This window comes from Pezoporus wallicus, unplaced genomic scaffold (assembly GCF_028554395.1).
Source record: "Pezoporus wallicus isolate ANWC-B61680 ecotype Strahan unplaced genomic scaffold, APGP_CSIRO_Pwel_v1 contig_6714, whole genome shotgun sequence".
NCBI lineage: Eukaryota > Metazoa > Chordata > Aves > Psittaciformes > Psittacidae > Pezoporus > Pezoporus wallicus.
In genome coordinates, this window is record NW_026637486.1 from 1,186,249 (window position 1) to 1,206,227 (window position 19,979).

The window sequence follows — 19,979 nt, forward strand, 5'->3', positions numbered from 1 at the left end:
AAGATGTCAAATGAACAGTTTCTTTTCTTTCCTCTTTCTTTTCCTTATTTTTAATCTTAAAGCATTTTTCATTATCCTATTATTCATTATCCTATTTTTCATTATCCTAGGGAAAGAACCTTTCCTTTCCTCAGATTTGCGTTCAAATGACACCCCTCTTGTTCTCTCCCTGGGTTTATGTTTCACTAGAATGACAACATTGAATAGCAGCTCTACTTAACCATTTTTAAGGCCCTGATCAGTGTCAGTTATACAGTGACGGGAAGATTATTTCAAGTCTGAAATAGCCAAATAGCTGTGAAATCACATATATGAATCAGCCAGGCTGAGAGATGAGTAGCAGCATCCTGTAAAAAGACTTTCTTTCCTTCACTCAATCTGTTATGCTGTTTATGTTAAAAATCAAAGACCAGAGAGACCCTCGTGAAACACTTCCAAAAATCCAGATAAACTAATTCCAACCTCATTTTTCAATATTTAATTCAGGACAAATGATCATGTATGGGTTTGCCATTTTGTAAAATTTTTACCCAAATTTCTATGTTTTTAGTAAATGTCAATGAACTTCCAGTCAAATTCCTTTAACTAGAAATATGAAATAGCCAATATTTGGTGATTACTTCTATTTGGGCCATTCAGTTTTACCATAAAGTGAAGGGCTGTGGGTTTTTTAAGTCTATAGCATGAAATGCACTTCCTCTTTATTGACAACATAGTATTGGTCTATGAAAGTCCCATAATAAATCATTTACTTGCAGGAAAGGGTTTTGGAAAGACATCCAAATTCAATATTTAGTTCTATTTGGTTCTAAAAACCTTTAAACACTTCAGTAATAGCAAAATGGGTAAATTGTTAAAGAACGGGGTATTGCAAAGCACTACCAGAGCCATGATTATTAGTTTGACTATGAATGGGTAACAGCGCACACCACGTGGCCCTGCAAGTCATGCTGAAGGTTTCTATTATTAAATCCTGCAACCTTAAATATTTGATGTTTTTTCATGGGTATTTCTGACTCTCCTTTATTCCATTTGTAGAACTGAATAAAAAATCTGATGGAACAAACCCCTGACTCTGGGTTCTTCTGCTTTTCCTTCTCACTTCCTTTATTACCTTCTCAACACGGCCCGGAAAGCATGACCCCTATTTGTTGAGTGTATTAAGATGTGATGCAAGTTACTAATACCAACGTAATGCTGGCAGCTTGGCACTTCTTACACAACACCCCTTGCCCAAATGGACAACTCCACGTGCTCAAACGAACACGCCGAGCGGCAAAAGCACCAGCCAGCTTTGTAGCTCAGTTTTGCATCCAAGTGACCAGAAATATCCCAGACAAACTGGAGAAGCAATTCATTTTGCAACTTGCCTTGGAGCAGGCACAGGCTAACAGGAAACAGCATCCTGTTTTCCCTTGGAAAAACAGTGGTGACTTGAGATAACTTTCAGGCTCCAGCTCAGACAACTGAAAACTAGAATTCCCCAATGCGCAGGACTCTGCCCCAAGGAATCCGGCAGGAAATGAAGGTAATATTCATAATAGAATATAGTTTTCTGCAACTTCCTGTACAGAGGATCTGCAAAATCTCCAAAAAAAACCCATCCCACATCATATTTAAAACTTCAGTCGGTGCTGACCATTATATTGCTGTTCATGCTGTATAGAACATGCAAGTCCCTCCCTTGCCCCGCTCCCAACTGCCCCATCGTGCCCCCATAAAACCTTACACCTTCCTCCTCTCCAGGTGAGCATCACTGTGCTAGACTCAAGGCTCTCCCTCATGTCTTCCTCCTGGCAATACAGAATTCATCTGTAACATAACCTCTTCACAAGGTCCCTTCATGCTTTCTAGGAATGCAGTCCCTCTAGAAAACACATTGGCTGGGCTTCATACACAAGCCAGAGCACGCTGCCCCAGCCCCTTCACTACCACATCCTCCAGTTCAACAACACTGCACTCCTCGTACTATTGACTTCTCCATGAAGCTGGTTTATTCTGGTTTAAATAGCCTAATCTTCTATGTTAGTGGGACAAGGCAAGTTTAGAGCTAACGTTAGCACAGCTAGAACATTCATTCTAGTTTATCCATGCCACATGCCTGAACAAACATATACACTCCCAAAGCGCTGCTCCCTTCCTTTGGTAAAGCTTCTTCCCCAACTCTACAAACTTCATTTCCCAAGTAATTTACAAATTTACTTCAATTATTTAATCAGTTTGGCTGAAATTCACAAAATATGCAATTGTTACTCGTTACTTAACATTCCTTATAAATTACATTTATTAATTGCAGGAAGGAGACTCGCCATCACTACAGTAATTTAAATTGGTACCACATGGCTACAGGCTACACGATTCTATGGGGCAAAAAGCAGTTCTTTAAAGATCTTTACATGCCATTAAAGATCAACTACCCAAATTTTTGTCCAGGAAGTTACAACTTATCAAAAATGTAACAAACCATGGACGAAATATTCCTCGTAAGCAGCACATAATGTGGTCCATGAAATGACATTTTAGCATCTCTCACTATGGTCGCACCAAAGTTTGCTGACAGCGCAGGGTAATGCTCCATTGATATTTAACAGTTCCCATCTACGTGGTGCTTTGTGATATTGTAACTTTATACTCTCCAGCTCATTCTCTCAGCAGCCCTCAATCAGTCAACTTGGACATACAACGTCGTCCCATTTGCTTTGCTTAGTTTTAATGTTGTAGATGTTTTAACTTTCCATTATTATTAACTTCGAAAGCAACTGGGGAAAAGAACCACTTCCCAATCCCCACCCTGCACTTTCTGGACACATGCACGTGCACAGCCTTGTGATCAGATAAACCTCAGCATTCTTGTGATCATGAAGAAAATCATGGTGTCTGCTGGTGATCATCAGGCAGCCCTAGCTGTAGTTCAACAACTGGAGACTCTTTGACCTTGGTGTAGCATAGACAAGAGTACAGCAGCACCTCCTATAGGAAAAGCTGGAGGAACACCCCACATAAAATAACAAAATAATAATAGATTCATCTTCCTGCAGCTAAAGATAAATATTAAATAATCCTATCTGCTTCTGGCTGAAAATTAATTTCTTCTAAGGCAAATAATGTAATACGTATATGCGTTTCAATTCCCATTTGGCAAAAAGCCTATTTTCAGTATGCAGTACATAGACTTTTGAAAGACTAGAACTGTGTTCATCACAGACACACTTAAACAAATAACATTTTCTTCCTTCGGGTACCAATTCACTATGGTCTAATAAAACATATATATATTTCAGAGCATCAATATTCCCACCAAATCCACATATCCAGACTAAAAGCAAAGGTTTTTTTCTTAACCATCCTTTTTCTTCTTTGCAATATAATAGCTTGCATCAGAAACACTGAGCACTATTACTTTAAAACAGCCATGGTGGTCCTATGACACAATCCCGTGTAGTGCCATGCAGGGATATTTGAGAGCTAGCTCTGAACAAGCTGCCTTGAGTGCCAAGTATAATTTAGTCCTAGTACCACATGTCTTAGCCTGAGTGCTGCTTCTCATAGCAAGGCTAATTCATTCAGAACAAGTACTGGTATCTCTGCACAGAAATACATCATGCTATTTAGACATAATAAGTGTTTCAGATTTACAAAAGCATCATGCACCTTAGAACGACCAATTTTTCACATGCATCTATACACTTATACCTACTACATACAGAAAGTCCAGAAAACCACTCTAGGATGGTTACCTTCAGGCAGCCAAATACCTCAGAAGAACAGGCCTAAAACTGACTGCCCATTTTTGCAGCCCTGTATACATGATGCTGAGAAACACGTCTATTTAAAGATTAAGCCATCTATGCAGCACTCCTGATTAATTCATTACTTGGGAAAGGCTGGGAGGGCAAACACAGGGTGCCCCAAACCAACAGCCTGAGAACTCCCTCTCGCCGTCTTGGCTCAGATATGAACGTCTCCATTGCCCAGCACCTCTTGTCATTTCCCCTGCTGCAAAGGGGAAATGAGAGAGCCAGACAACACCACTCCACAGAACGGCTTCTCTGTATACTAATCATTTTCTGTCCCTGTGCCAGCATGCATGACTCGCCAGGTGAAGTATTCCAACAACAGCGTTGTCATCTTCCTGGTAATATGCGTTGCTCTCTATCACTTCCCTACCAAAACCCTCTTCTCCCATTGCAGAAACAGCATCCAACTGTCTCTTACATCACCCTCCATACATCTTCTCTCCCATGGCATATTTTAAGCATATTTTATTCTCTCTGCTATTTCAACCATTCCCTCCCCATGCAGGAGGGAGCCATGGGCGAGTTGCTGAGTACCCAAGGTTAGGAGACCTGGGCATCTACTCAGGCCCCTGTATCCTTGCCCATGCAAGCACAGGAATTTACAGGTTTACTGGCCTATTCTTCACTCTAGACTGGTTTGTGGTCCAGCCTGGCCTCTGAAGGGAAGCTTGTGACACAGAATTATTTCTCTGAAAACTTTTGGAGATCTCTTCATCTCGGTATCTTACCCAGGACCTATTCGGATGTATACAAACTGGCTGCTCCAATGTGAGATGCATGGATAAGATATTAGCCCTAGCTACCATGGTGATTGATGTTCTAAAAATATCCAAGTCAGCTGTACTGACAGATGGGTTAAATGTATGGCTGCACTATACCTGGATTGCAATCTGTTCGGATGAGGATGCGGATAAGGACCAGCCAGTGGAATTCAGTTTGCAAAGTTTAAAAAAGAAATAAAGCAGCACAAGAAAAAGCATCCATAAACCCAACATTATAAAAATCTATTGGTCTCATATGCTAAGAAGGCATCTTTTTAATTTGTATCTTTCTGGTATGGCAACTATATGCGGTACAGTTATGCACACAAGGAGATGACATATGTAGACTGCAGTGGTAAGGAGAAGGAAGGATCCAGTTCTCAGCAAACATAATATGACAGAAAGCATTTGTTGCTGCTACTGAAATTTGTGTATCCAAGCATTCTGCGAAGTCTAATGTGATCTTAGGCTGCCTGCTGCCTTGGAAACTAGTGGTCAGATAATCTCAGCAGTGGGCATAACCAGCTAGAACATTTTGATTAGATGAAATTTCACGGTGCTGAAATATTTCACACCCTGGTTTCAGCAAGTTTCTTTCAAGGGCTGAGAGAGAGAGAAGGAAAAAACAACCAACCAAAAAACCCTTACAGAACCAAACACCTGTATCCTGGTGGTTTGGACATGAGGACGTTGGAGCTCTAGATTCAAACCCCTGTTGGGCCAAGTGATCTGGAATTAAACCGATTGCAGTTGAAGCCAACAACAGGCTAGCCAGGCTGCTAACATAGAACAAAGTCAGAAGATTCAACTTCCAGATATAACAAATAAATGAATAGGAGACATTACCGTTCAGTGCTGTACAGCTCTTCATTGCAACCCTGAAACCTTGAGAATTCCAATCGAATTTGCCCACTTGCCCAAGAGTAAAGCACTTGGGTTGCAAAAGGTGCCTGTACAGAGCGATTCAGACAAAGGCTGGTTTACAAAGGATCTAAAACTACTGAAACACTGGGTAATGAGGGCTTCACTTCTTGCTTTGGAGAAGCAGAAATTCATTTTCTTCAGATACAATTTTAAGGTTACGAGGCTGAACAAAGAGAATCGTTATTGTAGGCATAATAGAATCAAATCACCAAAGAGAAAATGTATTAGTATCATTAGGTGTATTTCCACATGTCCTGCCTCTGCGGCACAAGAACTGGAGTTCAGAAGGAAAACTCGGTGGATGGGGCAGCCGGGGAACATTGCCTAATATTGCTTTCCATCCAACCAGCAAGGCCAGACCCTGAAATGAGAACATACGTTGGATGTGGCTTGCACATACCTCTACAAACCCAAATGGCCATTTACAAAATGTGAAAGGCAATTTAGCATTTGGCATACACTGTGTTTATAGAGAACGGCACATTTTCAAAATGCCCTTTTCCACCCTTTCCATAGAGCTGCAAGTGCAGTTCCTCCATCCTAGCATCCTGAAGCACCACAGCCAGGATCCCAGCAATGGGTCTATCTGGACTGCAACACCAAGACCTTGCAAATCACCTCTGCCTCCCCATTAAATTAATGCTGCTTATTAAAAGATGTCTTTTCGATCACTCCCATTTCTTTGCATCCAGACATGGACATTCCCAAGATTTTCCAAGGTCAGCTGTGTATGTGGATGGCCCTTTCTCATATTTCAAGAACACTGAAATGACTTCTATTTTTGTCTTTGGGCTTCTAGCAAAGCTGCCCTTTGGAAGTGCTAGGTGGGCCACACTTCCCAATAACAGCCATTAAGCAGGTATGCCCAGGAATTGGATTTCAGCATATCTGTATGGAAATCATCCCTTTGTTGTCATTTTACCTCTATAGATCATTTCAATATCAGGCTCATAAACCCAAGTGATCCTAAAACTAAATAAATACAGATGCATTTCTGCAAAATATGCTTGTGCAATAAGAAATGCTGTTATTACTCCTTGCTCTCCAAGGACGGTGGTCACGGCAAGGGAAGCTTCCCACCTTCTCCTCCTTTTGTAGCAATCGTGTTTTTCCAGTTTCAAATTTAATACTTTTCCTAATATATTATACGTTACCTCCCATGTATTTAAACTGTACTTAAAAGCATGCTAAGAACTGGTAATTCTTTAATGGTTGTTCACTTACAAGCGATTGTGGGTCATTACACAATCATTTAAAGGGCATTAATGAGAACCATTTAATGGTTTTAGTAGAATATCATTGTAAGGGACAGGGGAAAAGTTACTGGCTGTAAATTTTTATGACCATTTCTTACAAAACGTATTACTTTAAAGATTTATGTACGTAACAATGAGTACAATAAAAGCCATGCTAAAAATAATTTGAAATCAAAGTAATGCATATAGATAAGGCCCTGCTTGCTGCAGCTTTGCGTGCGGGCAGGAAGATTCCCTTTCTTTTCTTCGAGACACCTTATGACTTGCAGTGCAGCTTCACGGCTCCTTTATGAAAAGTCATAGCAGGAAAAAAACTGCTCAGGTCTACATTTTAACAAAGCATAAATTGGCCTTTACGGTCCATATTTCATTTTTTACTCATTGTTTTGCATATAGACTCAGTAGTTCTGCTGGTTTTCCTCAGATACAGCACAATAAGACAGCTTTTAACCAGAACGTAAGGAGAATTACTTTCAGAAAGCATCCTGAGCTGTACATTTGGGTGGCTTTTTATAAATGGAAAATAAAGGAGAGCTCTGCAGGCCAAAATTAAAAGGTTGCCTATTTCCCCACAGGGAAAGTCTTTATTACTCTACTAGACCAGAGCCTACCTTCCAAACTACAGAAACTTATTTTGATAACTATTCACATGGACGCATTAACCTTATTAAAGTGCTTTAATAACAAAACAGTCATCATATTGTGCCTGGTTTTGTCCATTTGTGATTCCTGTGGAATACCTAATGAGGAAGACAATGCCCTTTTTCCCCAGTATTCTTGCATAAGTAGGAGAATATTTCTAATTAAAAGGCAGAGTTAGCACAGCACACGAATTGAACTGAACCATATCTCTAGAAATGCTGATATTTTTACTGTTTGCATTAAGTAAGGATTGTATTTCCCTCTGAATCTGGCCCAGTACCCATTAGCAATAAGATCAAGATTTAAGATAACTTGGTCAAAAGATGGTGAATTATAACTTTTAATTAAAATGTAGGCAATGGTTTCTTTACAATAAACATGATAATACTTTCAAGAGCATTAAATTTTTATGTAACGAGCAACAAAACCAACCCGAATATTTTCAAGTGTGACATTGCAGAGGCAAGGAAAGGGGGTTGTTTGAAACTCCCCCATGCAACAAAAAGCAAGCAATGCAGTGATCTGCAGCTTTTTGTCTTTGGAAACACTGCTCCTCTTTCCTGAGGAGTTGTAGCCTTACACCAGCTCTCCACAATTCAGTTTAAATTCGATTTGAGGGGACCTAGACGTCAGGGCAAGGATTTGGGTTAAGGATGGGTTATTGTTACTATGTTTTCTTCACTTGTTATTTGACTGGTTTGTTCCTGTTTTGAAATGACTGAAGAAACTCAGGTGCTAGACTGATCCCATTTGCTTCTGTGTTGAAACTCTGTCCAGAAATGTTAATAATCACTAATATTAAGTGAAACGGTGGCTGTCTCTCATCTATTGCAGATGAACATTCTATTGACTTCCTAGTCATTCTTATCGCTCTGCATCCTCTATTTCACTTGATAAAATCCTGCTGAATACAAGAGCAGAATAGAATGGATTTTACTTTAATATTGTAAAACGTTAAGAAGGAAATGCACGGCCCACAGAAGCTGCGAACTAAAGTCATAAGACAGAGCAGAGCAAAAATTCCCATGCCATTCAGCAAGCTGAGATTTCACAGGATGGGGCAGAGGATCTATCTATACATCCCATCCTCTAACTGCCATGTTACTCTGTTTCTTGAACTTCTCTGTCCAAAACCCATACCCACTCCTGCCTGTGGCGTGGTCATAGTATAGGGACTAAAGAGACCAGGGTGAGATCAAATCTGCTTTTACCTGCAACCTGAACTTGGATTTAAGACCTGAATTTCTGAAAACAAAAGGGCAATACACTAAAATCAATGGACCAGTTCCTTCCCCGATTTTGTGATCCTGCACTTTATTTGCATTTTTCAACTCCCTCTCGTTTTATTTTTCACTGGATATTAATCACTGCTAACTGTATTCTCCCCCACCACTTCTTCACCTCATCAGAAAACAGCACCTGCACTCAGAGCACAAAATTAAGAGATTCATAAAAACCCAGGAATGAAATGGCACATTGGCTTAGTGTGTCGGTCTGTCACCTCCAGGAATACAGGACTGTGAAAGAGGAAGGGGGGATGAAAAGGAGGTAAAAAGAACAAGCAGCAGAGATTTAAATAAAGAGAATAAAGGGACACAGGAAGAGAGGACAGGAGAAGAGGATGAACGTGTGTGGATGCAACTGAAAAAGGAAAAGCAAAAGTTGAGTGAATGAAAGATCAAGAATTCAATGACGTGATTTTCTTTATACACCTCCACACATTTGCATGTGCTACAGCACCCACTATAATGAAGAGAAAGGTGAAGGCAAAGCACTGAAATCGTTCACTTCTTTCCTATAGCCCCCACTAAAAGAAAAGGAAATTAAATGCTATAAATATATTCAAACAATAAAGATTTGATTTACAGTAAGAAAAGCAAATAAATTGTGAATAACGACGTGGGGTTGTAGAGGTCTCTGAACACTATATGACTTTGTCATGTGTGTTGCAGTATCTAGATGAAGAACACAGATTGCGTTTAGGGTTTGGGGGCTTTGGTTTCCTTTTAAGCTATTTTGCTTGTGTTGAGCTTCCTCCCCTTCATAAGGAGGATGTGGACTGCACAGGTACCTTTGTAACTCCAATGCCACGAGTCCAACAATTGCAAACCAATATGACATGTTGCAACTCCTTCATGCACGCACACAAATGACTTCTTTGAAGCTTTTTGAACTTAAATACATTGGTTGATTATCCTTTGGCTACTCTCAAATACAACATGTCTGCAGCTCACCTGGAGGTCGGTAACATCCTAAAAATGTTGTATCACAGTATGCAACGAAAAGGAGAAGCTGTTTATGCATAAAATACACCTTACCTTAAAAACACCTTAGTCCAGTTGGAAAATTCATATTGATTTTATATATACACACATACACATATATATATAGACAGACACACACTAATTTAATCCATTATCTTGTCCCTAAAATAGTTTAAAATAACAAATATATTCAAGAGAGCTGCCTGAAGTTCTGAGCTTCCTCTTCCAGCTTTGCAGAAACAGTTAATGAGAATGGATGGAAAACGAAACAAAGTATGGAATTCAAAGATAAATCATTTACTATATGTTTTCAAGATATCAACATTTAGAAGCCCCTGCAAATGACAGAAGACATGAAAGTAATGGTTAAAGTAGCTGCCAATACCCAGTGCACAAAACCTGAGGGGGAAACTGCTAGAGGGACATTGAAAGCAGCGTAGATCAGGGATGTTTTTCCTCCCCTGTCCTAATTTGAAGACGGCATCTTTCAGTATTAATTGTAAAGACATTTGCATTTAGCACTGCACAGCTCATGCAGGTGACCATGAGGTTAGGAGCCTGCTCTGCCAGGTTAGACACGGGTGCTTTTCTGTGTGATCACAACTTCAGTTCTCTGCCTCTGGATTACAGATGTGCAAAATATCCTGCTCAGAAATCCATTTTTCCTCCAGAAAAACACAGAACTTGAGCTGTTAACATCTGATCCACAGGGTCACTGAAAGACGGTTTACTGCACCCAAGAAGATTCAGAGATACTACGCCAGGGCACTCTGCTGATCAATAAAACCTATTTTAAGATACAACAGCAATGAAAGACAGTTAGAAATGGCTTATTAAACATGATTATATTAAAGACTGCAAAATTTCCATGGTGGGGAACTCATTATAGAAATGCATACAGACACTATCACACATTGGAGCCCAGGCTTTCTCAGGTATTTAGCTGTTACCAGAGCACAGTACTCAGGGGCACAGACCACCATCACTGGTCACAATGACTTCCCAGAGGAGTTAACAAGCTAAGAAGGTAGGAAGGTGAGGGATTCAAGTGGTAGGATATTCCAGTAACCCATTTGATACACATGTAGCGATCAGGGTATACATAGGGTAACCAAAACAGATCTTTAGATGTGTCTGCATGAAGATCTTGATGGACAGGTAGGATATCCCTGCATTTTGCTCCCCTTTCCAATGCTATCTGCAGACATTGCTGGTACATTGCTCTGAAGTTTTGCTGTAACATATCTGTACAAAAAAAAGTCCTTTTTAACCTGTGCACAGCTATGTGTGGATGACTTCCTCACACCTCCATGTCAGCTTTCTCTACATGGTCCAGTGTGAGGCATCCCTGCCCATGGCAGGGGGTTGGAACTGGATGATATGAAGGTCCTTTCCAACCCAAACCAATCTATGACGCTTCTGTCTACCATATCCCTGGGCACAGGCACAGTAGAAGGTACCAAAGCATGGTTTGTAGTAAAGCTTTGGGGATTATGACTGGGGCACACAAGTAGCCTCTCTGGGAATCCCTGGGGAAGACAGCCCTGTAAACTCCACCTGAAGCACAGAATCACTTAGGTCAGAAAAGACCTTGAAGCTCATCAAGTCCAGCCATTAACCCAGCACTGCCAAGGCCACCACTACACCACATCCTTAAGTGCCACATCTACACATCTGCTAAATACTTTACAGGGGTGGTGATTCCACCACTTTCCTGGACAGCCTGTTCCAGTGCTGACAACCCTTTTGGGGAAGACATCTTTCCTACTACCCAATCTAAACCTCCCCTAGTTTCTTCTAGTCAGGAGGTATCAAAACTGTCCAGTATGATTACAGTAGCTTGCTAGTTATCAGGTGTAGTTACAAGCCTTTGAACCCTCAATTGCTCTTATATCTTAAGCTGCGGCAAACAAAATAATCCAATCTCCTTCAGGAAACTTTGCACAGAGATCACGGTACAGCTGATGTGCTAAATTACTTCTTCTGACTCCAGGAGCCCATTTGTAAGCTATGATACAAGCAGTACACTCCACAAAACAAGCTGGGGAGCAGAAACTCCCCACCTTCCGTTCCTGCCTGAGCGCTACTGACTCCCTGAATGATTTACCTCTTTGCTTTAGACTCCCCGTGTGTAATCGGAGAATAACACCACTTACCTACTTCACAGCAAGGCTCTTGTGAGAACTAATTAATGTTTGTTGCACAACACTTTGAATTTGTAAAATGTCATTTAAGTCGTAAGTATTATTGTCATTATCATCAGTGTTGCCCTGGGTACCACGAATACATGAAGCCAGCTGCTCTAAGAGCTACTTAATACCGTAAGAACAACGCACAAAACAGTGTTCCTAAGCAAATGGAAAGGATTTGATGCTTTTCCAACTAAGTGCTTAAAAAATAAAGGTGGTTGACGAGCATCTGCTTGCCTTACAGCTTGCTGATCTTTCTGCCACACTCACTCTGGCCGGGTAGTGCCCTGTCCCCCAAGTAGCTGCTCCAACAAGTTGTCAATGGGACCCATTGTGTAACAGCACTGGGACCCGCCGCACCGTGAGCCAGCTGAAATTGAGATGTTGCATATGTGCACTTTAATAAGTCATTCCCCCCCCCCCCCCCGCTTTGCTTCCTGTGGAACCTCATTTCCCTTTTTAATTTCATTTTCCCTTTCTAGACAGCAAAGGTAAGGTCATGAGCCAATGATGTAATAAGCTGGTTAGAAACGTGCTGGAAAGTGCACCACGTATGACAATAACTATATTTAGTTAGAAAGTTTCAACACGAGTTGTATGTCCAAATCTATTTATAGAACTCCTTCTGTGGATAAATTACAAAGTATTATTAAAGTATTCACACCAGTTGGGGAAAAAAAGATGTCTTAAATTATGTCCAAAAGGTAAGGATGTGATTCTGTACATAAGGAGAGAAACCCTGAAGGTTTATTCCCTTCCGAAAGGAATTCCTAGGAAACCCATTAGTTATAACCCTGCAACAGATACATGTCTGGGTTGGAGCTTGTACCCTACCACTGAGGGCAGTGCACTCTGTTCAAAGGAAACAACAGCACCAAGGACTGTGGTTCCCTGGTAATTTTTTTCTCATTAACCTGAGGTTCTGGGGAATCAACTCCAAAAGGGAAGATATTTACATCCAGATCAATGGGAAATGAGACTACCCAACACGGACTGTGTACTGCACAATATTTTAGTGTCCCAAACCTATTAAGTGCTATGAGATTTATACCATGAAGATCATGTACCGTGCTATAATTTACATTTAGAAGTCGGCTTGCAGCTGCTTACCCTTGCCCTGTTCTTCCATTATATCCAAATTAATAATGTCTATAACCTGTACTTTCCTATGCTAAGGAAAAGGAAAGAATGGGAGGAAGTGGGAAGGAAATTACAGTAACAAAGCAAACACTAAATGGCAAAAAACTCTGAACTCTTGTCATATGTCTGAGAACAATCTGGCTTTATTAACGCATCTACGATATTGGGTATTAAAACCCAACGTAGTTTTCATCCTTTTGACTTAAACAAGCACCTCAGCAAGGGATCATAATGGCAGCTCACAGTATGCAGACTACAGCGGGCTCCAATTAAGATCGTCTCTGTTAAAGCTCCAGTGATACTGCAAAGCACAGATAAAAGTGTAAATAAGTCAAGAGATACATAGATATCAGGCTATAAATCAGAGATTTGAAACTTGAGAAAATAGACCCTGTAAATATAAAGTGAAGGATATCTTCACTTTAGATACTGTAAACTGAAGGACAAAGTCTCATTCTTTAATATAGGCTTAAAATACTCCAATTTACGGAAGAGGAGAAGTATTTGCACAGGAAGCAGCAGTGTAAATTTTTGCTTTAATCTAATGATGGTGAGGGCTTTCAAACCCATAGCCAGGAAGGTAACTGGCCCCAGAGCAAACAAGAGCCAAGCATGACACAGGTGACAGCAGGGCAGGTCATGGTACCAGCCTGTAAGCGAGCATCAGCCCAAGCAAAATGGACTGCCAAGTCCCAGAAGCACCATTCAGTTTACACTGTCACTCATCCGACTGCTGACATCACTGGGAAACATGCAGGGGGGGCAAGAGGTAAGAGGAATTATGAGTAAACCTACTACAAAACCCACCTGAAGCAGGTACATTTCTGTTGTGAAGCCAGATTGAGACCAAAGCACATCTCATGTAAGACAAGAGTCATGCAAACACTCCCTTGGCTTGAAATGGAAGGGGCTGCTCTACATGAGTGGGTGCATGCCATTCAGCACCCAAAACACAGACCCAACATCAGTAAATTACACATAAACTGGATTGCTACCCCATGAGTTGAGTTCAAGTCCGCTTCTAATGTATGGATTTTTCTTTTTGAGTAATAGACTATGTGATGGAACCAAAGGATCCAGAAAGATATAGTACATCATGGAATGTAAATGCTTGAGCCAAACCACCTAAGGTGGGCAGCAAAAGGTGTTTCTGCTGCACGTTGTACCTCTCCTTCAGGAGGGGTAAGAAAAAAAAAAATGGAGGGGAAGATAAATAGGAAACGTAAAAGGACATGGAACTGTTGGAACAAGTCCAGAGAAGATCACGAGGTTGATGAGGGGCTGGAGCACCTCCTGTATGAAGATAAGCTGAGAAAGCTGGGGCTGTTCAGCCTGGAGAAGAGAAGGCTGCGTGGAGACCTCGGAGCAGCTTCCAGTGTCTGAAGGGGCCTATAGAGATGCTGGGGATGGACTCTTCATTAGGGACTGTAGTGACATGATAGGGGGTAACGGGTTCAAACTTAAACAGGGGAAGTTTAGATTGGATATAAGGAAGAAGTCCTTTCCTGTGAGGGTGCTGAGGCACTGGAATGGGTTGCCCAAGGAAGTTGTGAATGCTCCATCCCTGGCAGTGCTCAAGGCCTGCCTGGACAGAGCCTTGGGTGACATGGTTTAGTGTGAGGTGTCCCTGCCCATGGCAGGGGGATTGGAACTTTATGATCTTAGTGTCCTTTCCAACCCTAACTATTCTGTGATTCTAAGAAGAGTTGATGTGTATAAGCCAACAGGAGCCTAAAAATACAATAAAGACCAAACAATGAGCAGGAGGCATGAACGGGAGCAGTAGCAAAGGAGAAGGATTGTGTTAAACATACAGCACCCTTAAGAGAAAGTATACCTCATCCTCTTCCACTAGCAAGTGCCTCAAACGCCATCCTTTACTTACTATCCATGCACCTCTATTGGACGTTTTTATCAGAGCCATTAAGAATCCAGAATTAGGACAAACACAAATGAGAAGAGGGTTTCTTTTGTTAGTGGCGGTGGTTTTCCTCTTCTGTGTTTAAACAGCACTGCCTCAAACCATTCCTTATAGTTGCAAACATGTTCAAATGAGACCTCCGAAGACCAGAGGCTGAACTCTTCGGGGTGGACTCTCTTGTAATCATTAGGCTAAGCAGAACTACAAATTTGCTGTAAACAGCAAACTTATAAGAGAGATTGCTAAATATCATGCCACCAAGTCAACAGGAAACTGAAGCTGTCTTACACACAAGGCATGGTCATGATGCACGGTGTTCACACCGACACATAACTTAGTTTTCTTTTCTTTCTTCTTCTTCCCTGTTTAATACTTTGTGTGACAATGCAAGCCGGTGGGGGAAGAAGAGAAGCAAGATGACAGACATTCATGGTAAGAACAACACTTTCAGCTGCCTGTTACCCTCCTAACAGCATCAGGAGGGCAAAAAAACCAACCACATGCTGCAAGTTTAGTAAGTAAAAGAGAAGGCGAAAACTTTTTGTATTAAACAATCGCTACATTCATGTTTGAAGGCGAAGCTTTTTCTCATGATAAATGGTCTATAGAGCAAGGCCCTTCAGCAGGCAGTAATAAGGTACGGCATGCCTGCCTCCACATCCTCTCCTTTACACTTACTACATCATTTCCTACTGGATGAGGACCCATCGCTTTTGTCCCAAACATGCAAAACTTGCTGGGGATGCCACCACGCATCTCACCTGAGAACTAATATAGAAACAGATCACCCTTCTCCTTTTTAACTAAGTGAGCTTCATTCAGGTGACCTGTGATTCCAAAACCAATGGTTGTATGATCAAAACATGTAAAAGGGAGAAGAACACTTCACTACCACCAGGTTTAAGGCAGCATTACAGGATTAGCTATAGCAGCTCTATCATAGGTACAGTGATGCACAGAGATGTTTCTCCAATGACTAAAGCCAAAGTGCATTAAATGATGGATGTTCTCAAAAGAATGCCTACAACCACAACTAACAGATTATGCTAGATTTTTATTTGCTAATCTCTCTAGCTAAGAGCATCTTGAAATTAACAGTAAAATACATGCATTTAAAGAGATGAAATTAGACTTAATAATAAACTTGTTGCTCACAAAACCACTGCTTTATGAACAGCATATTTACTTACTAAAAGCACATTCCCAAGAGCCTTGTGTTCCAACTATAACACTTTTCTTTATAATTGTGTACTCTGAATAATAAGTTTGGGCTTAAAGAGCTTCCACATTCTGTTGCACCCATCTATGCAGCCACATCACATGAATCCGTGCACACTTCTAATCCTAGACTGTTAGCTAAACACTGTTGTAATTTATGCTACTAGCATGTCTTGTGCAGATACCGTCTGCATGAAGGACAGGGGCAGCAGAGAGGTCCACATTCAGTAAAACTCAGTTCCAAATACAAACAGATCTGTGTGTGACAACGGGCTGTATTCTGTGTGAATGGGAAAGCCCAAAGATCTGCCTCCAAAAACCATGACAGCATGATTTCTCGGGTAAATTGCATTTAATTTGTGCACTTAACAACGGAACAAACCCAAACTAAACCCTTCAATTCATGTACTGTCAGAGACAGAGAGAAGCTAATAGCAAGAAGGACTTTGATTAAGTGTTCATTACAGGTCTCCCTTTTCAACAAGCTGCCAGCTTCGCTCTACTTCTTTGGGTATTCCTCCTGAGCCTAGTCACTAATACCAAGTAATGCCAATATAATTCACTTGGCAAGGGCACCCCAAAGTTTTGGCTGTAGTGAGTACTTCTACCATTTACAGACCATGCCCCGACAGCTGATGCAAATGGAAGCAGCTGCTCTCCCACCTCGGCACAGAGCTCTTGTTGGCACCTTGACCACAAGCATGGCTGTGAAGCTTGCAAGAAGAGCTGATACTAAGCAAAACACAGTAATAGTTCAAAGCAACGAGGATCTGATCTGCATCGTGACTCCGACGTCATGGGAGACGTGACTTCTTTTGTTCAATTTTAAGTTTCACTTAATGCTTCTATTGTTCGGCGATGGTTTTAAAATGTCACGTTAAATAACTTGGTAAAACTTAGAGCATCTAAGTATCTCACCCCATCTCCAACAGTTCTATGGTAGTGAAGCAGAGGCAGAGTTCCTCCTTCCTCCCCTGCCACAGACAACATCACGCTTCAGAAAGGTAACAATAAGAGGTAGTGCTCTGTGCTTACATTCATACAGCTCATCTGAGGAGTGACATTCCTCATATTTATCAGATCCTATAATACAGGTGCTTAATCTACCAACACAGGAGGTGTGCTGACCTGCCTTTCCACGTAAAAACATATAGCTACTGCAATATTACATATTATTAAAAGTTAATACAAAACAGTTTGAAGTACTTCAAATAACTTAGAAGAAATGTAAATAGTAGAACCCATTAAAGAGAGCAGCATTGCTCCATAGGGCACAGACTTGGCTTGGAGTGGAGCACAACAGGAGGCATAGTAACACTCAAGCAGCAATTTTAACTGATACTTACAGCAAGTAGCAGCTAGCACAGGACTCTGTTTTGGATTTGTACTGAAGGCATGTTGATAGTACAGGGATGCTTAAGTTAACGTTGAGCAGCACTTACAGAGCCAAGGCCTTTTCTGCTCCTCACCACCAGTGAGGAGGCTGGGGGCACAAGGAATTGAGAGGCAACGCAGTCAGGACAGCTTACCCCTGACTGACCCAAGGGATATTCCAGGCCATAGGACACCATAGGACATCAGAGCCAGCATATCAAGCTGACAGAAGGAGGAAAGGAGGGCGGGGAATGCTCATTTTCCCAAGTCATTTTTATGCACAATGGAGGCCTGCTTTCCTGGAGATGGCCAAAAACCCACCTGCTAATGGGAAGTGCTGAATGAATTCCTTGCTGTGCTTTGCTGCATGCACGGCTTTTACTTTGCTTATTAAACTGTCTTTATCTCAACACTGGAATTTCATCACTTTTCCAGCTCTCTCCCCCATCCCACTGGGATGTGCAGGGCTGAATTGTTGGCTGGGGTTAACCCACCACACTGAGCTGTATGAGGAACACAACAGAGGACTGGCTTCCATATAATCAAGTGATGAAGGCACTGCACCAAACACCCACCCCAAACATCTCATTCCTTTCCCATTTTCCGAGCTCAGTTTCAGCCACAGTAACTGACCCTTTGTGGGGGGAAAAGGCTGGCCCCGTAGAGACACGTTCTTAAAGAGAACGGTTAAACTGAAACCTCTGCTTAAGCATTTCGCTGGATCACATCCAAATGGAGCCCCAGTTCTTTTGTTGTGACAGTTTTGTGATGAAAATATAAAACACACACAGCAGAAACACAATCAAAGTCCTTGCTACTTGAGGATCTAGAAGTCTCTCCTATTTATAAATAGTAAAAACGTATGTTTATGTAAAGGGAAACACTGATTTACTAGAACTGATTGCTTCACAGCCTAATTACTTTTCAACTGGCTGTTCCAAATTAAGATGTCATTGATGGCTTTTTGTGATATATTTCATTTTAAGCAAATTTATTCTATAATAAAGCACATCATAATGGAAAGCAGAGTTCCCACTCTTCCCTCCTCTTTGTAGCCTGATATCTTGACAAGTAAATTAAATTTAGCAGTTAAAATGCTTCCATTAGTAATTTTATTAAGTTAATTAAGGAATCTCTTTCTGAATTTCAACTACATTCATCTCAGCACAACCTTGATTTTTTTTTTTCCCTTTTAATCCATATATTTAGTAGCCAGGATGGTTTCTAGGGCAAACAACTGCCTATACAGCATTCCTGAGGCTATGAAAAACTTCACTGTGGAAAAAATAAGAAACACTCAGAAAAAAAAACCCAAACCCTCGTTTTATCTCTAAATTCTTTTGCTTTGCAAGACAAAAAAAAATAGACTCCTATTCAAATCTAGGGAGTGTTTGCTATGAGCACCCCCAGAATCTACAAGCCACAGCAGAAACTGCACGTCTTGAACATACAAAATAGGGAAAGATGTGTAAACCTGTATCGATGAAATGAGAACTACCTGAACCCTCACCTGTTGCTTAAGCCAAATTCATAGCCCCTGGTTCATGGAAAGTCCATGTTTTCTAACGAGTGCCTCACCTTTCATTTACCTTTTTCATCTCTCAACCCAGACAAAGCATGGATATAACCTAACATTATGAGAACAACTGTTCTCTTTTATATCCCTCCTCTCTGAAATGTGGGGCTATAAGAAATCCCCGGAGATTTTCAATTGCCGCCCAAGCAAAGAAGGCTGGGTAATTTATACCCAAACTAAATTCATATATTGTAAACATGAACCAGGAGAGTGCTTTATTTTCCCAGCCACCACCACTGCAATATGCAAGAAGCCTCTTGCAACCTATTCCGATAGTAAAAGAATCTAATTTATCTCCTCACCTAAAGGAAAGGGATTGTTCAATAAGCAGTCAAACATTTCACTTGCTGCAGGACTCGGGCCAAACTAACGATAACGTCCACTTGACGTTCCACGGTCTGCTGAAAAGAAGTGTCTCCCAAAAGGGAAACACGATTATTCCAACCCAAACACTAACCACAAGGAAGGCTGACATTCATTGTCTATGACAAGGCCACCCAGGGGCATGGCTCAGGACAGGCGGATTAACATGTACAAATGTAATAGTGCTCCCTATCACAGCTAAACATGCATAAGCATAAGGAAGAAACAACAACTGTGAGGGGGGAATGATTTGCTGTACAACAGATCAGATGATACAGGTATGGCAAAAGAATTCTCGAGATGGCAATATTAAACTGGAGAGAACTGCTGCAGCGCTCACTGATCCAACCTGATCTTCATAAAGGTCAGGCAGCACCTGCACACAGACCCTGATGTGCTGATGGACAGGGAAAGCTTGGGAGAAGTATGGTCATGAGTATAGGGGAGAAAAATCACTTGGGTAAAGCAACTATATGGGTCACAAGTTAAATTAATTACTTAACTGTGAACAACTTGGATGACTTCATTCTTTGCCATAGGACCAACCAACCTGT